The sequence below is a fragment of the Chiloscyllium plagiosum genome, chromosome 33 (genome assembly GCF_004010195.1).
Source record: "Chiloscyllium plagiosum isolate BGI_BamShark_2017 chromosome 33, ASM401019v2, whole genome shotgun sequence".
Lineage (NCBI taxonomy): Eukaryota > Metazoa > Chordata > Chondrichthyes > Orectolobiformes > Hemiscylliidae > Chiloscyllium > Chiloscyllium plagiosum.
Window position 1 is genome coordinate 31,332,100 of NC_057742.1, and position 27,540 is coordinate 31,359,639.

The 27,540-nt window shown below is 42.0% G+C and overlaps 1 protein-coding gene across 3 annotated transcripts in view; it reads left to right on the forward strand.

Annotated features, from left to right (window-relative positions):
- Positions 1 to 27,540, forward strand: part of fam171a2a (family with sequence similarity 171 member A2a) — a 310,310-nt gene that overhangs the window by 216,787 nt on the left and 65,983 nt on the right. The gene's annotated exons all lie outside the window — the stretch shown is intronic.

Below are 27,540 nucleotides of genomic sequence, written 5' to 3' on the forward strand. Positions count from 1 at the left end.
TATAGCCAAGTCAGGATAGGCTGCAACTTGGAAGAGTTCAGTAGTTGCAGATGATTGTGTTCCCATGCATCTGCTGTCTTTGTACCTGTAGCTGGTGGAACTCACTAGGTTGAAATTGAGTGAATACATTTTCTACAGACTGAGGAGCACATTGCTTTTCATGTTTCATTTTATGGATCCAGAGATATTCAAGTGACTTCTGATCAAGTTAACAAGTTGCCATTCCTTATTTATCTATATTTCTCACATTCTAATTTCTAATCCTTTCCAGCTAAAATCTGTGTTTATTTTTCTTTAAGACTCTGAAAACGAGACCCAACCACCTAAGGTTATCACATTACTGATTGGATGTCAGTCAGGTTGTTACTTCATCTCAATCCAGCTGACATTTTTCCTCGGTCTCTACTAAATGTAGCTGAAGGAAAGCCACACTTTAACTTTGCTACCGATATTGTAGGAAATACTGGTCTTGTGTTTCTTTTTTGTAATGAACAAATTAATCTCTCTGCCGTCGTTCTTATACAGAATTAAAGTAAAAGTTAGAATTGAATAGATGACAGGCTAGCTTTGCCATATTTGTGCAGTAAATGCTCTGTGTCCGATTTGACCCTGAGCTGAACTCTCAGTCCTCATCTTCCTAATACACTGAAACTTTCTGCCTTTGCATCCATAATATCATCCGTCTCCAATGCTTACCTCAGCTCACCTGTAGCTTGCATCCCCAGATATGCTGGTTACCTCCAGGTTAACCCAACAAGAACCCTGGGCTTGACAATTGCAGCTGTGAGGACAGGTTAGATCAAGTCATAGAGCTGTACATCATGGAAACAGAGCTTTCAGTCCAACTCGGCCAGATATCCTGAATTAATCCAGTCCCATTTACCAGCATTTGGTCCTTATCCTTCTAACCTCTTCCTGTTCACATACCCAGATGCCTTTTAAATGTTGCAATTGTACCAACCTCCACCACTTCCTCTGGCAGCTCATTCCATTTGTTTTCATTGGAACAGAGAATGTTGGTAGGTAAATTATTTCAGGTTTACAAAAAAAATGAGCAACTTTGGTAAAGTGGAAAAGAAAGATGCCTTTCTCCCAGTGGAGAGGTTAATTACCAGGGGGAGCAGATTTAAGGTGCACAATAGAAGGGGATCATCAGGAAATATACTTTTACCCAGAAGCCAGTGGGTGTTGAGAATTCCTCGCCCAGTATGGTGGTCAAGGTGGAAACCTTCACCTCATTTTCAAACAAATGTGGATCTGCAGCTGAAGCACTGTCGCCTGCTAGGCCATGGACATAGTGCAATTCGAACGGGCAACTCATTTATTCATCCAGCACTGAAATGATGGGCTGAACGGCCTTTTGCTACCCTGCAACCTTTTAGTGTTTGTAATGCTGCAATCCCTTCATATTCACTCCATAAAATGAGCTCTTCCAAAAAATCCAAAAGAGCCACTGGACCCGAAACGTTAACCCTGATTTCTCTCCACTGATGCTGCCCGACCTGCTGAGTTTTACCAGCAATTTCTGTTTTTCTTTCAGATTTCTCACATCCCCAGTTCTTTCAGTTTTCATTTAGTTCTTCAAAAGTCTGCTGTGTGCATCCAAATTCGCGCCGATATCCATTCACTCATTGTCTCTCCGCCCATTGTGCAATCACCATATTGAAAACTTAAGAATATTATGCAATGTATAAACATAGAGTCATAGAATCACACAGGTGACCCACCTCCCGTGAAAAAAAATGCCTCTTATGTGTTTTTTAAATCTCCTTAAAAATGTGCCCCTTAGTCTTGAAATTCCCCAACCTAGGGAAAAAGCAACTACCATTCACTCAATCTATACTTCTCATTATTTTATAAACTTCTATAAGATCATCTCTCAAATTCTCACGGCTTCAGTGGAAAAACTCCCAGCCTATCCATCCTTTCTTTATAACTCGCATCTTCTATATCCAGCAACATTCTGGTAAATCTCTCCTGATTCCCCTCCAGCTTGATAATATCATTCCCACAATGGGGCAACCAGAACTGGATACAGTATTCCAGAAGAGGCCTCGCTAATGTCCTGTACAACCGCAACATGACTTCCCAACTCCTATACTGAAAGGACTGAGGAATGAAGGCAAACGTGCCAAATGCGTTTTTAACCACGCTGTCTATAAGTGACACAAACTTCAAAGAATTATATACCTGCACCTCCAGGTCCCTCTGTTCTACAACACTACCCAAGACCCTACCATTAATTGTATAAGTCCGACCATTGTTCATTGTGCGATAATGCAATACCTGGCATTTCTCCAGATCGAACTCCATCTGCCATTTTTCAGCCCATTAACTAATTTGATCAAGATCCTTTTGTAATCGTGGTTGTGGGTATGTTCGCCAAGCTGGGAAGTTGATTTGCAGACGTTTCGTCCCCTGTCCAGGTGACATCTTCAGTACTTTGAAGCCTCCTGTAATGTGCTGCTGTACTGTGTCTTCTGGAATTTATTTGGTTCCATTTCTGCTGCTTCCGGATACCAGTTCTGGTTGCTCGTTGTAGTGGCCGGGATATTGGGTCTTTGTCAACGTGCTTGTTAGTGTCTGTGAATGAGTGCCATGCTTTTAGGAATTCTCTGGCTTGTCCTATGTTTAGCTTAGCCTACGATTGTTGTGTTGTCCCAGTTGAATTTGTGGTCTTTGCCATCTGTATGTATGGTTATGTTATGACACAGGGTAAACCCTCCTGCTTAATTTAAACCAGCAACACAGAAAAGATTTATCTCGTGCAGTAATTTGTGAAAATTCAAGAGGCCAAGAACTATGTAAAGTAAAAATTAACAACTTTATTTCTGAAAATATAACAGAGAATAATTAACTAGCAACTATTTACACCTGCTTCCTCTAACCTATCTTTTACCTTCCCTTCTATAATAATAGTCTGATAAAAAAACCCCTGATTAAGATCTACCCAGAATTCAAGTTTTCAAAAGCAGCCAGCTGTCAAATCTTCTATTTGGATCTTCCTGTGTCGTATTTTCTTCTTCTTAGGAATTATGCTTCACAGATCGATAAAGGTACCTTTAAGAGTCTGCAGATGTCATTAGCTTGGCAGTTCTCCTCCCAACTAGTCAATATTGCCCGGTCTTATCAAAGTATCGGATTGTGTCATTGGCTTTTAAGATTGTCAATATACTCAGTTCAAACTTGATTGGAATTTGGTATTTTTTGGGGGCATAATTTAAACCGATTGGTCTAATTGAATCTGCTTTGTCATTTCTAGGCAGCCAGCTAATCTTGCTTTTGACCAAGTGTTGCATTGTTACCTTATTCAGAATACTTGGTGCTGCATCAGGTAGTTCTGCTAGCTGTTAGCTCTCTTAAAGGTACAGTACACCCACATCTTCATAACACATCCCCCCCCCTTAAGAAAAAATGAACCATCGCAATGAAGATGACTTCATTTTTTTCCTCTATTCTTCAAACACATTAAAGTTATCTGTATGTTAGGGTAATCTAAGTTCACTCTAACTTCTTTCCACATATATATAAACATTAAATACAGATAAATCTTATCTAAACTTTATCAGCTAAATCTGCGATAACGCATCTGTGATTACATTCTTACGATGCACAACATGTATGGTTTTTGTAAGACTCCAACGAAATAGTCTCATATTCTTGTCTTTAAAGCATTCTAAGAATGTAAACGGATTGTGATCTATGTGCACAACCTTCTCCGACACATTGTTTGTGACATACACATTAAACTGTTGTAGGCTAGTACCAAACCCAATAGTTCATTTTCAATTGTGGAGTATTTCCTTCGGTGGATGTTGATCTTCTCCAAGAAGTAACCAACTGGCAGTTCAATCCCATCTTCATCTTCCTGTAGCGGTGACTTTAAAAGGTTTTGATAGGTTTGGTGTAGCTAAAACTGGTTTGGTGGTTAATATGGCTTTCAAATGGTCGAATGTGCCTTGGCATGGTTCTGTCCACCGAAACTTTGTGTTCTTCTTCAGCAAATTAGTTAACGATGCCACTACACTGCTGAAATTTGGAACAAACATCCGATATAATCCGCTAACTCCTAAGAATTGAAGCACAACTTTCTTCAAAGTTGGTCGTAGAAATTCCTCAATGGCCTTTGTCTTTGATTTCTGTAGAGTCAACCTTCCATGACCGATGTTATGTCCGGAGAATGTCACCTCTGCTTTCGTGAATTCAGTTTTATTTAAGTTTATCACCAGTTTTGCTTCTTGTCGTCGTTCAAAGAGCTCTGCCAGCTGTACCATATGATTTTTCCAGGACTTACTAAAGATCACTACATTGACCAAATAGGCTGCACAGTTTGTTAACCCAGCCACAATGTGGCAGGTGTGTTCTTAATTCCAAAGGGCATCACTTTAAACTGATATAGCCCATTTAGGGTTACAAACGCAGAAATTTCTTTCGCTGACTCTGGTAAAGGTAACCACGCATTAAGTTCAACTTGGTGATGTAACTGGCTTGTCCGACTTTCTCGATACAGTCCTCCAATCTAGGAATTGGATGTGAGTCCGATTTTGTAACGGCATTGACCTTCCGATAATCCACGCAGAGTCGTTGAGTCCCATCTGGTTTGGATACTAAGACAATCAGCGAACTCCACTCGCTCTGGCTTGGTTTGATGATATCCTCGTCGAGCATGGTCTCCACCTCCATCTGGACCAGTCTGGCTTTGAAAGGATTAAGCCTTTTATTGGAGCAGTATTCCCTATGTATTCTTCATGTACAATAGCATTAGTCCTCCCCATCTGATTCTTATAAATGTCCTTCTACTGCAGTAACAAATCTTTCAACTGTGTTCTATGCTCCTGAGACAGATAGCTTACTAACCCATCCCAGTCCTCAAGGACTTCTTCATTTTTAATCTATTTTGAGGCACATCAAAATCCACATCATCTGGATTTGATTCCTTACTCTGCAGTAACTAACACCTGTTTCTCCAGTTCTTTCTCTCTTGTATAATACAGTTTCAGCATGTTCACATGGCACACCCATTTTTTTTTCTATCTGGCATCTTTACTAAATAGTTCACCTGACTCAACTGTTTCCCAATTCGATAGGGACCACTAAACCTGGATTTAAAGGGATCTCCTACCACAAGTAACAGTACTAACTCGTCATCCCCTTGGGAAAATGTCCAAGTCTCTCAGTTTTTGTCTGCCACCTGCTTCATTCTACAATGTGTCCTCTTTAGGTGCTGTTTAGCCATCTCACCTACTCTATTTATTCTCTCCATCACCTCCGATACATAATCTAATTGTGAGATCTCTGACTTTGGTCCTGTCAATTTTTCTCCGATTAATTTCAAAACTTCACTTCACGACCAAATATTAACTCAAAGGGAGTGAACTGAGTAGATTCATTTGGGGTATCTCTAATGGCAAATAATACAAATGGGATACCTTAATCCCAATCATTCAGGTAGTCCTGACAGTATGCTCTCAAAATAGTCATCAAGGTCTGAAGCCACCTTGCTTCATAACCTCCTTAAACAGTCTAGCAGTAAAATGTGACCCGTGGTCCAACTGAATCTCTCTGGGTAGCCCATATTGTGTAAAGAAGCTACTAACTCCACTACCACTTTATTTGCCTTGATACTCTGTAATGGAATTGCCTACAGAGATCTGGTAGACACATCTATTATGGTGAACAAGTACTGGTTCCCACTTTTAGTTTTCGAGAGGGGACCGACACAATCAATTATAAACCGCATGAAATGTTCTTCAAATGTAGGAATTGGCAACAACAGGACTGGTTTTATTACCATCTGTGGCTTCCCTACCATTTGGCATGTATGACTCGTACTGCAAAAGTTAACCACATCCTTGTGCGTTCCAGGCCAATAAAAATGTTTTTGTACCATAGCCTGAGTCTTTCGTATCCATAGGTGACCTCCTACAGGTAGTTCATGTGCTACCTGTAACACCTCCTGTCTGTAAGGTACCGGCAACACAATCTGGTGCACTTCTGCCCATTTCTCCTCTTCACTAACATGCCGTGGTCTCCATTTCCATTTTAGGATTAAATCTTTCAGATGATAACCCTCCGGAATATTCTCTACCTCCTTTTCAGGATATGCATCCACATACATATCTTTTATCATCTTCTCTTGATGTTGTAAGTCCTTTTGCCTTTCAGGAATAACATTCTGTCCCTCTGCCTGTTCAGGTCTTTTCTGCTCCTTTATATCAAACAGGGTATCCGCTAACTGAACTTCAACTTCAACTTCATCTTTCTCTTTACTCTTCGCTTCGTGCAGTGACTTATGATAGTGGGATCTGGTTACTCCATGGTCTGGAAAAATATCAAAATATTTCTGTTTTAACTGTTCAGTTTCTTGGTCTTCCTTGGGCTTATCCACAACAAGGGGTGTCACTCCCACCTTGGATCCTGCCAAATCATTCCCAAGAACAAACTGGATTCCTGGAACTGACACTCTGTCAATCACTCCCACTGTAACTTCCCAGTCTTGAGTTGGCACTCCAATCTAATCTTACATAGGGGAATGCTAAATGTCTGTCCATCTATCCCACAAATTACCACACACTCCGGTAACAGATCAGAAAGAGTGCATACTTGCTCATCCCTTACCATCAGCGACTGGTTAGATCCTGTAGCTCTCAAAATTATAATTTATTGTCCATCTGTCCCTGTTCTTTCTGAGTAAACTTTACCCACAGAGGCAAAGTCTTTGAAGAGATCAACTACAACTAACTCCATACCCAGCCCCTGCCTAGGCTGTGCACATTCCTGCAGCTTCTTGGCTCTTCTTGGGGTCTCTTTTACTACTTTCACTAATGCCACTGGCTTAGCTTCTTTTACCACTTCTTTTCCCACAGTGCCTTTCTTTAACGAACAGCACTGTGACTTTGCGTGTCCCACTTTACCACAGTGGAAACACCTGAGGCCTTTCACCACCTTTCCATCCTCTTGGGCTTTTTTATCCTGTGACAAATTTTTACCAGTACTCTCTACTCTTGGTTTCCTACTGTAGGATCTCTCCTTCTCCCAACTTCTATTCCTCACAGGACGAAAGCTTGTCTTACACATCAACATGTACTCATCTGCTAATTCTGCTGCCCTTCTCATTTCCTGAACTTTCTGTTTCTCCACGTGAATTCTTACCATCTCTGGAAGTGAGTTTTTAAACTCCTCCAGCAGAATAATCTCTCTTCGAGCCTCAAAGATCCTATTTATTTTCAAAACACACATCCATCGATCAAAATGACTATGTTTAATTCTTTCAAACTCAAAATAAGTCTGACCTGGTTTCTTATTTGTGTTTCTGAACCGCTGTCTATATGCTTCTGGTACCAATTCATCAGCACTTAAAATAGCCTGCTTAACCTCTTCATAATCTCTTGACACCTCATCTGACAGTGCGGCAAATACCTCACTACCTGTGCCTACCAGTTTAGTCTGAACTAGCATTACACAAAAATCCTCGGACCGCTTGATCTGACTAGCCAATCTTTCAAATGAAATAAAGAAGGCTTCAACATCTTTCTCATTAGAATGTGGCTGAGTTTTGACATGTTTGTATATATCACTACCTTCTCTTTTAATCTTCATCCTGTTAACTTGACTTTGCTGACTAAATCGCAACTTCTCAAATTCAAATTCTCTCTGTTTTTGTCTCTCCCTTTTTCTCTCTCTTTGCTCAGATAAGAATCTTCGCTGTCACTTTTTCCTCTCTCTCTTTTCTCTTTCTCTCTCCCTTTGTTTATCTTCTAACTCCATTTTCCTCAATTGTAATTTAAATTTTTCCTACCTCTACTGCACATGTCTATTTCTCTGATGCACTGAAGTGTTTGAGTAAGTCCCTTACAATTTCAGCTTTACTTTTGTACTTGGTTGAACCCAAATCTAACTTGTTTGCTAATTCTAAAAGAATGGCCTTTTTCTGTCCTTCTAAGCTTTCTTAGCAAATTTGAGAATCATCTTCAAATCCCAGAACCTCTTTAGTAATTTTAAGAGCTATTTCTATCATTTTTAATTTAATCAACCACAAGTCACCGAAATTAAACGGATTGTCACATCTACATTTTATTTAGAGGTCTAGGACACTAACCTGCAAATGTTTAAATCTGCTGGAATGTTTCGTACCCCCAAACCTATTCAAGTCTATCTAAATCAGTTCACATCCTGACAATGAGCCCTCAAACTGTTACGACACAGGATTAAACCCTCCTGTTTAATTTAAACCAGCAACAGAGAAAAGATTTATCCCATGCAGTAATCTGTGAAAATTCAAGAGGCCAAGAACTATTTGAAGTAAAAATTAACAACTTTATTTCTTAAAGTATAACAGAGAATAATAAACTAACAACTATTCACCATTCCTTCCTCTAACCTATCTTTTACCTTGCCTTCTATAATACTAGTCCGATAAAACCCCGAGTAAGATTTACTAAAAATTTAAGTTTTCAAAGCCTTAAAGAGAGCTATTCTCTGGGCAGTCTGCAGATGTTGGCTTTGGCAGTTCTCCTCCCAACTGGTCAATTTTCCCCAGTCTTATACCCCCAAAGTATCAGATTGTGTCATTGGCCTTTAAGATTGTCAGTATACTAAATTCAAACTTGATTGGAATTTGATATTTTGGGGGCTATAATTTAAACTGATTGGCTGAATTCAAATCTGTTTTGTCGTTTCCAGGCAACCAGCTTATCTAGGTTTCGACCAAGTGTTACATTGTTATGGTGTTGATAATCTGGTGTGTGTTCTTGATTTCTGTTCTCTCAATGATAATAAAAGTGTCATCTACATGTCTGATCCAGAGTTTGGGTTGGATTGTGGGAGGCCTGTTTGTTCCAACCTTTACATCACTGCTTTTGCTATGAGCCCATAGGGGTTCCATTGATCTGTTCGTATATTTGGTTGTTGAATGTGAAGTGTGTCGTCAAGCACTAGCCTTGTAGTTTGAGTATGTGTTCCTTGTTGATGGGTTCCCTATCGTGTTGTTTGTTCTGCTTCTCCAGGAGGTTGGCTATTGTCTCTCTGGCTAGAGTTTTGTCAATTGAAGTGAACAGTGCCGTTACATCAAATGAGACCATTGCTTCGTTTGTGTTTGTGTCTATGTTTGTGTTCTTTGATGTTGTCTAGGAATTCCTGTGATGATTGTACAGAGTGCTTGGAACTGTTAGGATGTTTTAGTTTTTGTTGGCATTCTTCTGCCAGTTTATGCGATGGCATTCCTGGGAGTGCCACAGTGGGTCTAAGTGTTAGGTCTGGTTTGTGTAGTTTTAGTAATCTGTAAAATCTTGGGGTGTTGATGCTTTCTGATTTTGTCCTATTGGAGGTCAATCTTGGTTATTAGTCTGTTTTTTATTTCATTGGTTAGCTGTGCTTGACGACACACTTCATATTCAACAACCAAATATTTGAACAGGTCAACGGAATCCCAATGGGCTCACCCATCTCTGGGCTCATAGCAGAAGATTGGAATAAACAGCCCTCCCACAATCCAAGCCAAACTCTTGATCAGATACATAGATGGCATTTTTGTTCTCATTAAGAGAACAGAAATCAAGAACACACACCAGATTATCAACACCTTACTCACAGGGATGACATTTATGAGAGAGGAGGAAACCAACAACCAACTCCCATTCCTGGATGTAATGGTAGCAAGAACACAGAAAGGTGAATGCACCACAAGAGTGTACAGGAAAGCCACACACACGACCATATCCTGAATTATAACAGCAACCACCCAAACACACCCAAGAGATGCTGCATTAGGACCCTGTTCAAAAGGGCTACAACACACTGCAGCACTCCTGACCTACGAAGGGAAGAAACAGAAGACCTCTGCAGAGTATTCGCCAAGAACAGTAATCCCTGCAACTTCATCAGCAGATGCCTAACAGACAAACAAGGCAACAAGGACATGCCATGCCCTAACTCACTAGCCGTGCTACCTTACATAAAAAAGTCTCTGAACTGACAGCCAGACTTCTCCACACACTGGGATTCATGACAGCCCATAAACCAACAGGCACACTCAGACAACAGCTCCACAGGACAAAAGACCCTATACTCATAATGTGCACGACAAACATAATTTGCAGGATTCCCCGCAAAGACTGTATGAAACACCATATAGGCCAAACAGGCAGACACCTAGCAATCAGCGTCCACCAACATCAACTCGCCACTAAATGCCATGACCAACTGTCCCAGTAGCCATATACATAGATGACAAGGACCACAAGTTCAACTGGGACAACACAATGATCATAGGACAAGCTAAACATAGGACAGCCAGAGAATTTCCAGAAGCGTGGCACTCAGCCACAAAACCGCATCAATAAGCACATTGACCTAGACCCAGTATACCGACCACTACAACAAGGAACTGGAACCGGCATCTGGAAGCAGCAGGAATGGAACCAAATACATTCCAGAAGAGAGAGTATAGCAGCGCTTCACGGATGGCTCACAAAGCATTGAAGATGTCACCTAGACGGGACGAAATGTCTGCAAATCAACTCCCCAGCTCGGCGAACATACCCACAACTACAACAAACGGCACCCGAGCTACAAATCGTTACACAAACCTTGAATCCCTTTTTTTAATCTTAGAAAACCTTCCAATTCTACATGGACAAGACTTAGCTGAATACATGTACCACGAGTCTTCAATTGCCTTCTAATTAAAGCAGCCTTTTATCACAAAGGAACGTATACACAAAATGGAAGCAGAATTAGACCATTTGGCCCCTCAAGCCTGATCTGCCATTCAGTAAGATCACAGCTGATTCTTTCTTCTTCCAATTCCACATTCTGTCCTACCCTGAATAACCTTTGATTCCCTTGTCTAAAAGAACTTTAACCACCTCTGTCTTAAAAATATTTAATTGCCCTGCCTTATGAGACAGAGTTTCAAAGTCTCATTTCTCTGAACTCCTCATCTCTGCCATTGAATGCCAGCACCTGATTTTAAAACAGTGTGATGGAATACTCCTCACTTGCCTAGATGGGTGCAGCTTGGCAAAGTGGTTAGCACTGCTGCCTCACAGCGCCAGAGACCCAGGTTCAATTCCCGCCTCTGGCAATTGTCTGTGTGGAGTTTGCACATTCTCCCCGTGTCGGCATGGGTTTCCTCCCACAGTCCAAAAATGTGCAGGTTAGGTGAATTGGCCATGCTAAATTGCCCGTAGTGTTAGGTGAAGGGGTAAATGTAGGGGAATGGGTCTGAATGGGTTGCTCTTTGGAGTGTCGGGCGGACTTGTTGGGCTCAACACCATCCAGGACAAGGCAGCCTCATTGATTGACACCACATCCACAAGCATCCACTCCCTCCATTATCGATGCCCTATAGCAGCAGTGTGTACTATCTACAAGATGCGCTGCAGAAATTCCCCAAAGCTCCTTAGACAGCACCTTCTAAACCCATCAGCATTTCCATCCAGAAGGACAAGGGCAGCAGATTGATTGGAACACTACCATCTGCAAGTTCCCCTCCAAACCACTCACTATCCTGACTTGAAAGTATATCACTGTTCTTTCAGTGTCATCGGGTCACAATCCTGGAACTCTCTCATTAACGACATTGTGGGTGTGAAATAAAAAGGTAGGTAATGCTGCAGGACTTCATCAGGTCCGGCAACATCTGTGGAGAGAGAAAAACAGTTAACATCTCAAGTCCAGTTTGACTCCTGTTCAGCACAGCATTGTGGGTCTGTACCCAGCAAATAGATGTCAGCAGTTCTAGAAAGCAGTTCACCATGACTTTCTCGAGGGCAACTAGAGATGTGGGCAATAAGTCTTGGCTTAGCCAGTGATGTCCACATCCCAAGAATTAATTTATGTAACTGCACACCATATTCAAGATGTGGTCTCACCAATGCTTTGTGTAATTGAAGCATAAATTCTTTCCTTTTGCATTCAATTCCTCTTGCAAAAAAGAGTAGTATCCCATCAGCCTCCTCGATTATGTGCCTACATAATATTTTTTTACTTCTGCACTAGAACACTTAAATCCTGCAGTGCCTTGGAATCCTACAGACATTCTGCTTTGAAGTAGTGTATTGCTTTTTTTTTATTTTGCCTGCTAAACTGCACAACTGCACATTTTCCCACATGATACTCCATCTGTCAGGTTTTTGCCCATTTTCTCAACCAAATCTATACATGTCAGCAACTTCCATATGTCTCAGAATCATACAGAACAGAAGCTGCTCTTTGACCCATTGAGTCTGTGCTACCAAAACGTACACTTCTACCGACACAAGGCCCACTTTCCACATTAGACCAATAACCTTGAATGGTATGACACTTCAAGTGCTCATCCTTTTTAACATCTGACTACCACCTGATGAAGGAGCGTCGCTCCGAAAGCTAGTGTGCTTCCAATTAAACCTGTTGGACTATAACCTGGTGTTGTGTGATTTTTATCCTTTTTAAAGGTTGTAAGGTTTCCTGCCTCAACTACCCTCCCAGGCAGTGCATTGCAGATTATCACCACCCTCTGGGTGAAAAAGGATTTCTTCAAGTTCCCTCGAAGCATCCTGCCTTTATAAGTGTGTCCCCTTGTTCTTTTCCAAAAACAGACGTTCCTCCCTCCTGGTGTCATCTGTTAACTTAGCTATTATGCCTTTACCCCCTTCATCCAAGTCATTGACATAAAATATGAGCACAGGCTCCTTTTGAACTATACGCATCACATCCTGCCAATCAAAGACCTATTGATGCACACGCTCCATTTTCTGCCAAACAAGACAAGCTCCTATTCATACTAATGTGGTGTCCCTAAACCAGGAGCTTTGTTTACCATAATGATCTTCAATGTAACACTTATCAAGTGCCTTTTAGGATTTCAAGTACTGTATGCCTACCCCTTTACTCAAAGCATGTGTTATTTCTTCAAAGAATTCCAATAAATTGATAAACATGATTTCCCTTCAGTGAAACCATGCTGACTCTTCCCAGATTCCTTGAGTTTTTCTAAATGTACAGCTATCATCTTTTTAATATTGATTTCATCACATTCTCCATGACAAACATCAAACCAACTGGTTTATACTTTTATGCTTTCTGCTTCCCTCCTTTCTGGGAGGCTTGGGTTTATTATTTTCCAGTTTGTGGGCACCTTTCCAGAATCTGAGGCTTTTGGAGAATTCACATCCTTGAAGCTACTATGTCATTAACCACTTATAGAGTCATAGAGTCATAGACATGTACAGCACGGAAACAGACCCTTTGGTCCAACCTGTCCATGCCGACCAGGTATCCCACCTGCCAGCACCCGGCCCATATCCCTCCAAACCCTTCCTATTCATATACCTATCCAGATGTCTTTTAAATGTTGCGATTGTACTAACCTCCACCACTTCCTCTGGCAGCTCATTCCATACACATACCACCCTCTAAGTGGAAAAAGTTGCCTCTTAGGTCTCTTTTATATCTTTTCCCCCCTCACCCTAAAGACATGAGTTGAAGTCTACCCAGAGCCTTATCAGGCCATAGTTCCATCAGTTTGCTTGATACTGCATCATCCATGATTGTGATTTCACCCTTCCTTCCATCTCCTGCTTTACAGCTTTTACTGGAATATTTTTGTATCACCTCGAGAGTGAACGCAGAAGCAAATATTTGTTCATTTTGTCTGCCATTTGAATTGAATTGAATTTATTGTCACGTGTACAGATGCACAGTGAAAAGCTTTGTATTTCGAGCAATACAGGCAGATCACAGAGTTGAGTAGCGTAGTTAAGTAAATAATAGGTAAACAGCAGCAAAAACAAAAACACAGATACAGGCAAATGTTAAGAGTTTGAGAGTCCATTCAGTATTCTCACAACAGTAAGGTAGAAACTGTTTCGAAACCGGCTGGGTGTGTGTGTTCAGGCTTCTGTACCTTCTCCCTGATGGTAGAGGTTGTAGAAAAGCATTGCCAGGGTGGGATGGATCTTAGAGAATACTGGCGGCCTTTCCTTGACAGCGGGCCTGGTAGATGGATTCTATAGATGGGAGGTTGGCCTTTGTGATTGTCTGGACAGAGTTCACAACTCTCTGTAACCATCTCCAACCTTGAATGGTGTAGTTGCCATACCAGGAAGTGATACATCCAGACAGAATACTCGCGATGGCACACCTATAAAAGTTGGCAAGGGTATTCGCCATCATGCTAAATTTCCTCAGCTGCCTGAGAAAGAAGAGACGGTGTTGGGCCTTTGTAACCTGTGCGTCCACATGAAGAGTCCAACAAAGCTTGGTGTGCTGACCACTCCCACGCGTTCCACCTCTGTGCTATTAATGTGTATGGGGCATGAATAACACCCTGCCAAAAATCAATAATGAGATCCTTGGCTTTGCCAGCATTGAGAGCTAGATTGTTCTCAGTGCACCATTTTTCCAGGTCTTCCACCAGTCTGTTTCGTTGCCATCCAAGATTCGACTGACTATGGTGGTGTCATCAACAAATTTATAAATAGCATTAGTCTGGTATTTGGCGATGCAGTCGTGGGTATACAGTGAGTACAGAAGGGGGCTGAGTAGGCACCCCTGGGGGGTTCCAGTGTTGAGTGTGAGGATGAAATATTGTCCCCAATCTTCACTGATTGTGGCCTGTGGGGTCAGGAAACTGAGGATCCAGTTGCAGAGAGTGGGGCTTAGTCCGAGATCACTAAGCTTAGTAATCAGTTTCAAGGGGATAATAGTGCTGAAGGCTGAATTATAGTCAATGAGTAGGATTCTTACGTAGCTGTTCTTGGTGTCAAGATGTTCTAGGGAGGAGTGAAGGGCAAGTGATATGGCATCTGACATGGATATGTTGGTCCAATAGGCAAATTGGAGTGGGTCAAGAGTAGTAGGGAGGCTGGAGTTGATATAGCCATGACCAGCCTTTCAAAGCACCACTGAAGTTTGGGCCACTGGGTAGTCTTTGAGGCATGCTGTCTGAGCCTCCTTAGGTACAGGGATGCTATTGGCCCTCTTGAAACAGGCAGGGAGAGTGGCCTGCTGCAGGGAGAAGTTGAAGATGTCCAAGAAGACCTCTGCTAGTTGATCTGCACATGCTCTGAGTCCATCTGGACCCATATCTTTCCTTGGATTCACATGAAGGAAAACTGATCTGACCTCCGATGCAGTGGCTGTTGGGATAGGTTCGTCAGGATGTGTGAGAATAGGGGTTACCTCTCCACCAAAACTCTGCTCAAAGCAAGCATAGAAGGCGTTGAGATGATCTGGGAGGGATATGTCATCGTCTGCTATCTGACACTGTCTCTTTTTAGAACCTGTGATGTCATTCAGTCCTTGCCATAGTCGCCGGGTGTCTGTCTGGGTCTCTAGTTTGGATCGGTATTGGTCCTTGGTTGTCTTAATGACTCTGCGAAGATCATACTCAGATTCCTTATATTTGAGTGGGTGTCCTGATCAGGTTCTGTATGTCCTGATTTATCCAGGGTTTCCTGTTGGGAACACCCAGATTGACTTCCTCGGTATGCAGTCCTCCACACACTTGCTGATAAAGTCTGTGACGGTGGTGGCGTACCTGTCCAAGGTACCTCCGGCCTGTTTGAGCACGGCCAATCAGCTGATTCCAGACAGCACTGAGTTGATCCTCTGCCTCTTCCGGCCAGCACTGGGCTTGTATCCACGGGAGGGTGTCCTGCTTGAGCTTTTGCCTATGAGCCAGGAGAAGAAGCATAGCATTGTGGTCGGAGTTCCCGAAATGACGGCGGGGATGGAGCGGTTGGCATCTTTCACACTGGTGTAGCAGTGGTCTAAACTGTGGGGCAGGTAATGTTCTGGTGGTACTTGGGCAACACCTTTCTTAGATTGGCTTGATTAAAGTCGCCAGTTACAATGAACAGGGCCTCAGGGTGTTCCGTCTCCAGGGTGTTAGTGATGGATTACAGCACATTCAGAGCTTCCTCAACCTTTGCTTGTGACAGTATGTACACAGTAGTTAATGTAGCAGGGCTAAATTCCCATGGTAGTTAGACGGGGCAGCATTTGATGGTGAGGAATTCAAGGTTGGGGGAGCAATGGCTGCCCAGGCTTGCAATGTCTGTGCACCAAAAGTTGTTGATTAAAAAGCAAACCCCTCCACCCTTTGTCTTACCTGGTCCGTCCTATCCACTCTCAACTCCCTATTCTCACTCTCTCAAGAACCAACACTGCTTTGCTTTTGAGATAACTTTAGAAATTTTAATTTTTTAAAAATACTATCTTGACTAGCAACCTCTACTTCTCTACTTTCTTCCTCCTAATTAATCTTTTAGTCATGCTGTGCCATTCTTTATATTCTGACCAATCACATAACCTGCCACTCATCTTAATGCAGTAATATTAATGAAATGGATTAACTGAGATAATATGCTTCTGTACAAAAGAAGAGAACAGCACGTTCTTTTTAAGGATAAATAATTGTCAATAAAAACCATATTGTTGGACTCAACGTGCTCCACCCTATGTGCTTTCAGTGCAATTTTTGAACTGGCTACACTCATTTTAGAAGTGACTAACTGAATTGTTTCTTCCACACACAATCACATGTACATACATGCAAAAATTAATGCGTAGACAGATGTGCACACACACACACACACACACTTGCGCGCACTCTCACACTTGGAATCATAGAGATGTACAGCATGGAAACAGACCCTTCAGTCCAACGTGTCCATGCTGACCGGATATCCCAACACAGTCTAGTCCCACCTGCCAGCACCTGGCCCATGTCCCTCCAAACCCTTCCTATTCATATAACCATCCAGATGCCTTTTAAATGTTGCAATTGTACTAGCCTCCACCACTTGCTCACTCTCACACACACACACACACACGCACACTGTCTCTCTCTCTCTCTCTCTCTCTCCCCTCACGTGCATGCGCTCTCTCTCTCTGTATCTCTCTCTCTTGCACAGAGACACACACACATACACACACACAATCTGTCCCTTTCTTACGCACACAGTCTCTCTCTCTCTTTCTCTTTCTCTCTCACACACACGCACACACTCTTTCTCTCTCTCTGTGTCTCACTCACGCACACAGTCTTTTTCTCTCATGCGCTCGCTCTCACGTGCTCTCTCTTGTGCTCTCTCTTATTCTCTCTCTCATGCGCTCTCTCACGCATTCTCGCTTGCTCTCTCAAGCACTGTCTTTCTCACGCAATCGCGCGCGCACACACACACGTACATTTGCAGTAAAATCATGGTCCCACACCCCACTGTGCTCTGATATGTTGGAACCCCAACATTAGATTGGACTCGCCTTCACCAAACATTGAATTATTTTTCTTCCTCCTCGCCTGAAAGTACTGCTCACTGTTGCTTTCCAGCTCCATAGGTACTGTCTCAAGTGATTAGTTTTAGCACAAGAACCAAGGTCTTGTTGACTGGTTGATAGAGGCCATACGTGATCATGGCCATGCTCGTCATTCACATCTATATTTTCCAGTAGGGATCCTGGCAGTGCCTATCAACAACAGAAACCCTCATAACTTCCTCTCTTATGTCTATAATCTACTTGTAGTTTTTCCCAACACTATGTCAACAGAGAATAGTGAACCCATAGAAGAACTATGGACCACTCTGGCTCCAGTGTTTCTGAGCAATGACTTTGCACACTGACCCAGCAGGAATCTGTGAGTAAAGGAATTGCTCATGGAAATAATTGTACCTTCTGCATATTCCCAAATGTACTTTTAAAATCAATTGCTTTCCACAATTAAAGCATCAATTTGTTAAGGCTGACTCGGATCTGAATTTCACATCAATACATTGCCTCTGGATTTTATAATTGTTATTGCTTTGACCTCTCCTTGACAGTATATTGGCAAATTGATGCAGAGTTGGTATAACCCCAGAGTGCTGATCAGTAATGTGTTCTAGCAGAAACAAGGCCTACTAGATACAATGGGGTTCTGTGTACATTTGTCATCCATTGGATCTGACTGGAATCTGTGAAAGAACTTTATTCATTAGATTGCTCAGATTAATTTTCAGATCCCTCATGGTCTAATTATTGCTAAGGATTGCAGAAAGTGTTGGGAATAGAGTGAGGGCTTAGGTTCTGTTAGAGGCTGAAATGAAGCTAGCTTAAGTAAACGCCAGTATGTCAAGATCTGCCAAAATGTTAAGGTCACTCAATTGATTGGAATATTATATGGGGAAGGTAATAGCCGAACGGTATTATCACTGGAGTATTAATCCAGAGATTCAGGTAATGTCCCGGGGACCTGGGTAGTAAAAATCTGGAATTAAGAATCTAATGATGACCATGCATCGTTGTCAATTGTTGGAAAAACCCATCTGGGTCACTAATGCTCTTTACGGAAGGAAGCTGCCATTCATACCTGCTCTGGCCTATATGAGACTTCAGACCGCCAGCAATGTCCCTATGGACAATTAAGGGTTAACAATAAATGCTGGTCTGAATGAAGAAAAGAAAATAATCATTGCATTGGAAGCAGTTCAACCAATATAATGGGTGCACTCTTAGTAATAGTTTAAATATTTCTAGTTAGAGCAAGCTAGAAACAGCCTTGAGGAGTTGGGCAGGTTGGTTGGGTTGGTGGTGAACAGCAAAAAATCAAATTAACTTATGCTTTTACCTTACCTTCACTATCATCTGAAGACTGTACAACATCACCACAATGGCCTTGCCTACTATTAACCTACATTTCTCTGTAACTCATTGTTACATTTTCACTTAGGAACATAAATATCAGATGCTCAGCAAAACATCACACTAAAAGGGAACACAAATTTTTCTTGACAATCTAGGTGTTAAACTGTGTTTGCAGAACAGGCTGTCCCCTCATCTAAATTAATAAACAGTGAAATATGCTAATTTTGAAATAGAGTAAGATGATGACAACATCTTGCATTTATGAAGCATCTTTGAAGTGGTTTAAAAAAAACCCAAGTGATTTTCCAGGAACGTGATCTGATCGCAAGCCATATACATTAGAGCAGGTGAGCAGAAGCCTGATTGGGGCAATCTGTTTAAAGGAGCTTCTTAAAGAATGGGAGGGGGTCACGGAGATGAAGAGGGTCCCAAGGCAATTCCAGAGCTTAGGGCCTTGGAAGCTGAAAGCATGACCATTAGTTCTGAATGGATAAAAATGGGGCTTGCGCAAGAGTCGTAGAGTCATGGAGATGTACAGCGTCCATGCCGACCAAATATCCTAAAATAGTCTAGTACCATTGCCAGCACTTGGCCCATATCCCTCTAAACCCTTCCTTATCCATGTAACCAACTAGATGCCTTTTAAATGTAATCGTACCAGCCTTCATCACTTCCTCTGGCAGCTCATTCCATGTATGACCATCCTCTGCATGAAAAAGTTACCCCTTAGGTCCCTTTAAAATTTTTCTCCTCTCACCTTAAACCTATGCTCACTAGTTTTGCCCCCCCACCTGGGAAAACGACCTTGTCTATTTACCCTATCCATGCCCCTCATGATTGTGTAAACCTCTATAAGGTCATCCTTCAGTTTCTGATGTTCCAGGGAAAACAGCCCCAGCCTATTCATCCTCTCCTTATAGCTCAAACCCTCCAACCCTGGCAACTTCCATGTAAATCTTTTCTGAACCCTTTCGAGATTAAGACTTCTTTCTTAAAGCAAGGAGACCAGAATTGAATGCAGTATTCCAAAAGTGGCCTAAACAGTATACTGTACAACCGCAACATGAGATCACAACTCCAATGCTCAATGCAATGACCGATAAAGGTTAGCATACCAAATGTCTCCTTCACTACAATGTATACCTGTGACTCCCCTTTCAAGGAACTATGAACCTGCACCCCAAGGTCCCTTTGTTCAGCAACACTCCCCAGAGCCCTGTCATTCACTGCCCTGGTTTGCCTTACCAAAAGGCAACATTTCACATTTATCTAAATTAATCTCCATCTGCCACTCGTTGACCCACACTGAGGTCACCATGTCCACAGGCAAGTGGTGCCTCCTGGATTGTTGCAAATGCTGAGAAGGAAGTAGGATCAGTATTGACTGTGCTTTACAAATACAAAGACAACATATGAATGCAAGGTTCATCTATTATAGCGCTGCTGCTGCTGCACAATTGAAATTGCTCATGAGTGTTAAACTAAAATCCCAGAGGACCTTTCCCATTATTAGTCATGGCATTCTTCTCAATCACACGTGCTCACAATCAAAGTGGAAATGCATTGCTATTGGATGCCAACATTAATATCAATTCCCAGTAAGTGTGTCTCCATGAGGTGAGTGATAGCTGTTGGTGTCCATGGAGGCACAACGGGCAAATTAACTTGCAAAAGGATTCAATTTTTTAAAATTCAAGAGCAAGATGCTCAGATTAGAGTCTGGGCAGAGGATGTCAGGAGGAGCAGCAGAGGTTGGAGGATCAGTGGGCATCAGGCATGAGGTCTGGAGGAGCTGAACAGTTTTCCATTTTAAAGGAATATATTTATGAGCTTGTTGAATGTATGTCAGCAACAACTGAGTAGGGCTGGCCCAGCCATGATGCCCCATGGGACAGTTGCTTTTTCTGACTTCATGTGCAAGAGGCCTGGACTTGTTTTGAAAGCCCTGAATGCCTGAAACTGTGTGAGGCCTCCAGGTGTTTCCCAGAGGGTCTTGGGTAAGAGGGTCTACCCTCATAGACCTCTTCACTTTCCCCTGTGATCATCTTAGCCCTGTTTTCCATCTAGCATGTGAGCACAGCAATGATTAACTTCTACTCCCTAATTCCACAGTCTTGATCTGTCTGAGGCCAACACAGGAAAAATAAGAGAGCTGGAGCATTATAGGCACTCAAACTTTCCAGTCAAATCTAGTTACCATGGCAATAATTGCAGAGGGGCAGGTGCACGTAATAAAATGGACAAGCAGGTTTTATGGGTTGTTTCTTCAAGTGTAGCATGAAATGTATTCAATGCTAGGAACTATTTTTAAGTAGACCAGTTGCTGCTGGAGACTGCTGGGGATATTTCGGTGATATCACAGACGTGTTTAGAGTCACAAAGGATTTTGCCTCCCCTGAGGAAGCTCTCAAACCGACAGGATTTGTACACAGCCCACTGAGTGAGCACATAAAAGACGAGGTAAACACCAGCAAAATATTGTCTGGAATTTAGGGGAGGTGGGGAAATCACTGAAGGTTCTGTAAATCCTTTCAACAAGTCTGAATCTGGAGTGACGAATGTGCCATGCTCCCTGATTTAATTGCAATCAGAGCATGTGAACAAATTTGTTCAAATCCTTGAACCCTTAGCAAGTTGACCTCTCAAATTCAAGAAATGTGTCGGTTGGGTGGGGTGAATTCCCTGGATTTTCTACATCATTTATGATTCTTGACTTTCAGATTAACAGCATGGCAAGTATTTCTTTAAACCTGCAGCAGTATTTTGTGAAGATGACTGCATTTACATGCAATGTCTGGAACTATGGAAATAGCAAAAGACATGGACTCCTTTCTAGGTAGGAGATCCATGGAGATCCCTTCTTAGCCACCCATCCAACGGCATTACACCTTAAGAAAGCTCAGTGTCCCCGGCACTCAATGTCATCCTGACAGGGTCCATACACCAATCAAGTCTCAGGAACAAATGAACTCCATGTTTCAACCCTTGATAGCTGAGTTTAAGATCTGACAGATTTTGACTTAGAATAATCCAAAATAAAGAACTATGCAGGTTGTTAAAATGTGCTTTACAGTGATAGAGTAGAATTATAGAATGATGCAGCACATGGTAGTGGTGTTATTGCTGAATTGTTAATCCAGAGACCCAGATAATGTTTTGGGGTCCTAGGTTTGAATCCCACCACAGCAAATGGTGGAATTTGGAATTTGAAATCAGTGTAAGTCTGGAATTAAGAATCTAATAATGACCACAAATCCATTGTCAGAAAAACCCAACTGGTTCACTAAGGGAAGGAAACCTGCCATCCTTATCTAGTCTGGCCTAGATGTGACTCTGGACTCTCAGCAATGTGGTTGACTCTTAACTTCCCTCTGGGCAATAAGTGCTGGCCTTGTCAGCATTGACCTCATCCTGTGAATGAATGAATGAAAAATATTATACCTGTATTGGCATGTTGACACGGTTAATGGTCTGAGAAAGCACGATTATATGGCCGTTCTTGCAAAATGACTAATTAAACTGACGTCTATATAATTCATATTTCTGACAGCAAATCTCTTGTCATGACTTTCGCACCATCTTCATGTTCACCTCTGAAGCCATATATGGACATTGTACATCTCTCTAAAAATTGCAGCATGTTGACAAAATAGTTCTTACACAAGTTGGGTATAATGCGCGTACCCTCGATTTACATTTTGCAGCTTCCTGTGCTTTGTCTATTCAGCAGAAATCATTCTCCAAGCTAAGTTCAGAAACCGTTTCCGGTGTGTGAGCGTGACCTTGGGCAGGTCGTCATTGGGAAAGAAAATTGACTTCACTATTGCCCACTTGCGCTGACACCTCAAGACCAATTTCAACCCCGTAATGTCTCCGGTTCTGTTCATCCCTCAGTCATATGCATTCTGTCTATTGGAGTTTAGAATACTAACAGCTGCAATGTTGTACACTGTAAGACTCTTGTGTTTAAAAGGCAGTGACCATGATTTGAACAACCTTAAAATAGTTGCTGTGTGGCAGATGAATAATTTAAAATCGGAGCATCTCCATAGTGTGGAAGCAGGCCATTCCGCCATTCAAACCCAGGACCTCCAAAGAGCGTCCCACCTAGCCTCAACCCCCAACCCTGTCCCTGTAATCTTGTATTTCCCATGGCTAATCCACTTAGCCTTCATAGCCAAACTCAATCCTGTCACTAGTGACAGCATAGATGCATTGTCTGGTGGGATTCACGGGATAACCACCAGAGAGAGTGACGTTTATTAAGAGGGGGATGAGACCAGCTGTAAACATTTCTTCCGTTCCACATTAACCAGTTGCCTAGCAACAGGACCGTTTAAAATTCAGTGTACCTTCAATCTGATGCCTGGTGATGTAGAATTTGTCTCTAAAGACTGCTCTGACAATACCATTCAAAGCTCCTCTTCACATTCCCTGGTAATGACTGTTATTATGCTATCTAGCTGCACTCTCTCTGAATGCTTAGCAAGTGAGTCTTCTGTAGTTCAAGAGGTGGCCCAAAAGCAGAAATGCAGATCAAAATTTAGGATTCCTGCATCATAACAAGACCTTAACTGCTTGTCGATGAAAATGTTAAGGAAATCAGGTTTGGGGTTTGATAACTGCGGCAGTGTGATACCTTGGTAAATCTTGGCAGTTTAGTGTTGGATCCTTGGGGATAAAGACAGTCAGGTTGTCTCCAGCAGGAGTAGGTTGTGACTAACATAATTATCACAAACAGCAGCAGCTGGTAGTCCATTTTAGTCTGAACCACCAGGGAGTAAGGAGGGAATTCCTCCACTCAAAGCTCTCACAAACAGGGATTTCTAAGCGACTAATGATGAATACAGAAACAAGCATTTAACCCTTCGTGTTGATTCTGCTGCTTAATGAAAGGTCTAACCTGCAAGCTAACCCTATGCTTCATATCTTTTTATTTCTTTGGATGACAGACGTCGATGGGGCTCTGATTCCAAAAAACATAATTGATTAATTTTCATTTGTGAAAGCGAGTTCTGAACTTTGATCATGCAGTTATGGAGAGTGTTTCCTGGCCCCTTAGAATCTGGAAAAATGCCAGAGAATTCAAAACCTGACAGTGTAACGAGTGCCAAAAAGCGAAAAAGGCAGACTGTCGTCCAGTTAGTTTAACATGTTATTGGAAAAAGGATGTAATAGAGCATTTTAAAATGCTTAATATAATCAGGAAGAGTCAACATGGCTTCATGAAAGTCATTATGAATTGTTTGAGGAAGTAAGAAACAGAATAGATAAAGAGGAAGCACTGGATTTAATGTGTTTCATGATGTCCCTACACTATGGAAGCAGGCCATTCAGCCCATTGATGTACTCTGATCCTCCGAAGAGCATCCCACCCCTGTAACCCTGCATTCCCCATGGCTAACCCACCTAACCTGCATAGCCCCTGGACACTATAGGTAATTTAGCATGACTAATCCATCACCGTCTTTGGACTGTGGAAGGAAACCAGAACACCCAGAGGAAATCCATGCAGACACCGAGAGAATGTGCAACTCCAAACAGACAGTTGCTCGAGGACGGAATCAAACCTCAGTCCCTAGTACTGTGAGGCAGCAGTGTTAATCACTGAGCAACCATATCACTCCACATTTGGATGTTCAGAAGGCATTTTATTTAGTACCACTCGTTGCGCTATTTAGTAGATCAAGAGCCTATGGTGTTGGAGGCAGTGGATAGAGGATTGATTAACTAATAGGAAATAGGGAGTTAGGAAAAAAGAGGCATTTTCAGGGTGGCAATCTATAACTAGTGGAGTGCCACAGGCGGTATTGCTGAGGTCACAATTATTTACAATATATATTAATCCCTTGCTTGATGGAAAGGAGTGTAGTATTCTCAAGTTGGTCGCTGACACAGAAATATGTGTGAAGGCAATTGGTAAGGATAGTGCAGACAGCCTGCAAAGACAGGTTAAGCAAATGGTCCAAAACTTTGCAGATTGAATGTAAAATGGGAAAATGTGAGGTTATGCATGCCATCATGTATAAATCACAAAAATCTAGTGTTCAGGTTCAACAAATGGAAAATTTACCTTTATTTCAAAGGAAATGGTGTATAAAAATAGGGAACTCTTGCAAGAGCTGTTCAATCACTGTACAACAGGAATGCTGTGAATAGTTTTGGTCATCGTCTGTAAGGAAAAGCACACTGACATTGGATGCAGTCTGCAAAACATTTACTAGGCTGATAGTGGGTATGGGGGGGTGCGGGGGGTTTTTGTGAAGAGAGTTGGAATAGTTTGGGCTTGTACCCATTATAGTTGAGAAGGATTTTATTGAAACACTGATATTTCCCAGTGGGCTTGACAGTGTAGATGCAGAGTGTGTAGGATCAGAGGGCATTATCTCACATTATGGAAGGCAGTGGAATAGTGGAAATATCACTGGAGTAGTATATTCAGAATCCCAGGCTAATACTTTGAACACATCAGGTCAAATCCCACCATGCACATGGTGAAATTTGAGTAAAAAAATGAAATTTAAAAAGCAGGCTTATAGTGACTATATAACTATTGTTGATTACTGTACAAACCCCTGGTTCTCTAATTCCCTTTAGGGAAGGAAATCTGCTGTCCTTACCTTGTCTACATGTGACTCCAGACTCTTAGCATTCTGGTTGTCTCAGATCTGCCCTCTGGCAATTAGGGATAGATTAGGGCTATGGTCCAGCCAACAACATCCATGTTCCATGAATGAACATTTTTTAAAAAGGGGGTCTTCCACTTGGAACATTGTTGAAGATGAATTCCTTCTCTCCATTTTGCTTAGTGTAGGGGTTGTCAAGTCTGTGTTGCTAAACATATTCATGAGATAGACAGGTTTTAAATCAGTAAGACAATCAAGTGTTATGGGGAAAAGGCAGGAAAATGGAGTTTATGATTATCAAATCAGTGATGATCTCATTTATCAGCGGAGGATGTCAATGGGCCAAATGGCCTACTTCTGCTACTTGGCTGTGACTTAATTATATTTTTGTAATGGCTGAGTCTAATTTTAAGCAAACGCCCTTAATCTTGTAGTCCTTAATCAGCAGCAATAGCATTTCTCTAACCCCACTCTGTTCCTACTTAACCAAAACTTCTCATTTGGGTATCAGTATCCCTTCAAAATGTACGCTCCCAGTGGGCAGGTTTTAATGCTGTCCATGAAAACAGGCAGTGATTAGCTGTAAAATTGTTGGCAGAGGAGGATTGGGTAGGGGTGAGTTACAGGGCGGAAACTTCATTCCCTGGTCCTGCTAATTAAGTGGCCATTCTTACTTTGAGATGAATGAGGAAGACATAGATGAAAAAAACGTTTTTCCAAAGCTTTTTTTTCTTGGACTCATCAGGACATTTCACAAGAATCTAAGTTGGAAAGGTAAGATCAACATTTTACTGCATGATCAGAGGGTGGTGATTCATTGACAGCTGGATTCTGATTAGTAGAGAGGTTGCCTTGGAAACTATACCCATTAGTGCAGATTGACAGGTAATAGCCAAGTTTTTGTTTTTACTTTAAAACAGCGAGGCAGACTCTGGTCAGAGCATTGCACTGAACAATGAGCCAAGTTATGGCTGTCACCTATTCTGCTGAGATGAAACAGGGACAGTGCATGTACATGTTCCTTCCGTGTGATAATATGAGGCATCTACCCATACCACACTGCAACTGACAATCCTAAATTTAATTGTCAGCACATTTAGGATTATCCAGCAAATGTCATCCAGTTGCAAAGATCGTGAGACACCTGTGTACTATTCCAGGATACAATTGTTCCAGAGCTTGTATCAGGACTGCCAATGTGTATGTCAGTGCCTTCAGGAGAGAACCAAAGAAAATGGGACTTGTTTCTCAAATATATAGAAGACGGAATAGAATATATTTAAAAAAAGTAGACAGGAAACATTCAGAACTATGTAGGAGGAGCAAAGTGCAGGAGTGACATATCATTAGATATTGAGTCAAGAAATATCTGACCATTTCAGCAGCTTCCTTTGAATTAAACTCAGTGGCAGCAAAGTTTAATCACTAAAAATTACAAAGTATGTTAACCATGTCACCCAATGAGGTGGAGGTAGAACAGGACATGCAGTCGATTTTATGGCAAATATTGCTTCCTTTAACAGCATTTTCTGCATTGAAAGCATTTTTGTGGAGCATATTTTGCGACAGAGGCAGGTTAAATGCATTGTCCAATAAGAAAAACGGAGGTGACAAATTATTTGCATAAAATTAATCCTGGTCACTTAAGCCAGGAGCAAATGAATGGTGGATCATCTAGTGACCTCCATTCTGGCTGCCAGCAACATGGCAACAGCCACCCCATAGAGGAACACAAGAAAGACAGATCTGATAGATCAATAAAAGGGAAAATCAAGGGGAGGTTATGCCTGACAAATCTGTTAGAATTCTTTGAGGAGGTAACAGCAGCTTAGACCAAGGAGAGTGATGGATGTTATCAACCTGGACTTCTAGAAGGCTTTTGATAAGGTGCTGCGCAGGAAGCTGCTGAGTAAAATAAGGGCCCATGGTGTTAGAGGTAAGGTGCTATTGTAGATAGAAGATTGGCGTTCTGGCAGAAGGCAGAGAGTGGGGATAAAAGGGTCCCTCTCCAGATGGAGGTCAGTGACTGATGGTATTCCACAAGGGTTGGTGTTGGGACCGCAACTTTTCACTTTATGCATTAATGATCTGGATGAGGGAACTAAGGACATTCTGGCTAAGTATGCAGATGATACAAAGATAGGTGGAGGGGCAGGTAGTATTGAGGAGGTGGGGAGGTTGCAGAAAGATTTGGAGAGGTTAGGAGAGTGGGCAAAGAAGTGGCAGATAAAATACAACGTGGGCAAGTGTGAAGTCATGCACTTTTACAAAAAGAATAGAGGCATGGACTATTTTCTAAGTGGGG